General features: G+C 72.6%; 2 non-coding genes across 2 annotated transcripts; both read right to left on the minus strand.

Moving 5' to 3' along the window:
• Positions 1–120: 120 nt before the first annotated feature.
• On the minus strand, positions 121–239 carry LOC146396744 (5S ribosomal RNA). The gene has a single exon (XR_014828548.1). It is a non-coding gene; the product is annotated as a 5S ribosomal RNA (ribosomal RNA).
• Positions 240–2,160: 1,921 nt separating this feature from the next.
• Positions 2,161–2,279, minus strand: LOC146396745 (5S ribosomal RNA). Its single transcript, XR_014828549.1, has one exon. It is a non-coding gene; the product is annotated as a 5S ribosomal RNA (ribosomal RNA).
• Positions 2,280–2,500: the final 221 nt, after the last annotated feature.

Raw genomic sequence — 2,500 nt, forward strand, 5'->3', positions numbered from 1 at the left:
GCCCCGCGCGGTGGGGCGGGAGGGGCAGTCGGGGCCGGGGGCGCTGGGGCTGGGGCTGGCGGCGAACTGCGCTGAAGGGGGCGGCGGCGGCGGCGGCGCCTAAAGGAGAGGGAGGCAAAAAGCCTACAGCACCCGGTATTCCCAGGCGGTCTCCCATCCAAGTACTAACCAGGCCCGACCCTGCTTAGCTTCCGAGATCAGACGAGATCGGGCGCGTTCAGGGTGGTATGGCCGTAGACGGAGGAGGGTGCCGCGCGCCGCCCCAAGAGCCCGCCGCCGCGCCTCCGGGCCTCCGGGCCTCCGGGCCTCCGGGCCTCCGGGCCTCCGGGCCGCCTGGCGCTTGGCCTGCCCCTCTGCGGGCGCCTCTGCCCACGCAGCCCGCTGCCGACCCAGGGGACCAGAGGCCTCTGGCACCCGGAGGGTGGTGGAAGTCTCGCCACTCTCCCATGCCATGCCAGGACGGGGGGCGCTCGGCAGGCCCGTCTGCGCTCGGCAATCCACAGGCCGCTCGCTCACCCGCAGCTGGGCGGGGGTTGGGGGGCGTGGCCCCGGAGGGGTCAAGGCCCCAGGCTCCCTTTCCCCGGAGCCCCCTGCAGACCTAGGCCCAGCCCAGCCCAGCCCGGGGTCTGGCCGCCCCTCCCGCCCCCCTCCGCCCCCCTCACCCTTGCGCCAACCCCACGCGGAGCGACCAGCGTGCAGCAGGAGGGCATCAGGCCCGCCAGGTGGCCTTTCCAAGGCCACCCTTCCCCACAGGAGTCCAGGACACGGGGCGGGGGGCCTCGTCGTCAAACCGGAGAGCTCCTGGCGGGGAGAGCTGAGGATGGGCAGGCGGCCGGGCGGGCTCGGAGCCTGTTCCCCTGCCCACAAGATGCCACCCCCACCCACCCACCACGTCTCTCTCTGGCTCTCTGGCTCTGTCACACTCACACAATACACACACACACACACACACACACACACACACACACAAACGCGCGCGCGGGTGCGCGTGCCAGCGCAGGCGGGGGTGGGGGGGGGGGAGAGAGAGAGAGAGAGAGAGAGAGAGAGAGGGAGAGAGAGGGAGAGAGAAGAAGCTAGGGAGACTGACAGAGACCCAGAGACGGAAGGAGAGGTGGCGGGAGGAGGGGATACGACCCCCAGACCCAGAGAGGCACTCGGGACCCATAGGGTCCCAGAGCCTGACACAGATCAGAGAGAGGCCCTGCTGAAGAGGCGGCTTTCGCAAGGAAGGGCTTGGGCTGGGCCTGGGGCAGGAGGCAGGGCCCTGAGGCTGGCAGGGGAGGGGGTCGGGGTGGGTGTGGGGTGGCCGGGCTAGGGGGGAGGGGGGAGGGGGGTGGCCGGGCTTGGGGGCACCGGGGTGGGGGGTGGGGGTGGGGCGGGCAGGGAGGAGAGGTGAGGAGGGGTCCAGGCAGAGGCGGGGACGGGGGAGGGGCCCAGGACCTGCAGCCAAGGTGTCAGGATTCCGCTTCCGCTTGGATGCCTCCCCCGCCAGGTCCCTCTCAGGCCAGGAGAAGCCCCCCGAGACAGTGAGGTGAGGTGGGTGCACGTTCGGGCTGGAGCGTGCGCATGGGGACCAGTCGGCTTGCTTTGTCTCCGCTGCTTTTTCTCTCTACCTCGGGACACGGGTTCTTGCCCCCTCTGGGCGGCGCCGCGCCCCGGGACTGTCTTGAGGGCTCCTGGCCGGCCCACGCCCCGCCCGTCTTGTTTCCTGGATCGGGAGGGCCCAGGAAATGGGTAGTATGGAGGGGCCCAGGTTCCAGGAGCCGGCCGGCAGCCGACCGACCGTCCGCCTGTCCATCTGCCGGGGCCAATATCCGTCCATCCATCCGGCCGAAGGGCCGGGCCTTGGGTCCCGGGCGAAGGAGGGGAGCAGCTGTCCGTGGGGCGAGCGGGCAGGTCAGCCAGCGTGCAGTGGGCCAGGCCCTTCGGAGGGAGCCCGGGCCGGCGGCGGGGAGGGGCGGGGGCTGGGGCTCTGAGGTCCAAGGGCTGGGATGAGGCCGCCTGCGGGCGCGGGCCACTGGCTGGCCGCGCCGCACGACCGCCCCGCGCGGTGGGGCGGGAGGGGCAGTCGGGGCCGGGGGCGCTGGGGCTGGGGCTGGCGGCGAACTGCGCTGAAGGGGGCGGCGGCGGCGGCGGCGCCTAAAGGAGAGGGAGGCAAAAAGCCTACAGCACCCGGTATTCCCAGGCGGTCTCCCATCCAAGTACTAACCAGGCCCGACCCTGCTTAGCTTCCGAGATCAGACGAGATCGGGCGCGTTCAGGGTGGTATGGCCGTAGACGGAGGAGGGTGCCGCGCGCCGCCCCAAGAGCCCGCCGCCGCGCCTCCGGGCCTCCGGGCCTCCGGGCCTCCGGGCCTCCGGGCCTCCGGGCCTCCGGGCCGCCTGGCGCTTGGCCTGCCCCTCTGCGGGCGCCTCTGCCCACGCAGCCCGCTGCCGACCCAGGGGACCAGAGGCCTCTGGCACCCGGAGGGTGGTGGAAGTCTCGCCACTCTCCCATGCCA

Source organism: Sus scrofa, chromosome 14 (assembly GCF_054392235.1).
Source record: "Sus scrofa isolate SSC_HxYL_T2T_F1_AM1 chromosome 14, Sscrofa_HxYL_maternal_Yorkshire_Landrace_v2.0, whole genome shotgun sequence".
Taxonomy (NCBI): Eukaryota; Metazoa; Chordata; class Mammalia; order Artiodactyla; family Suidae; genus Sus; species Sus scrofa.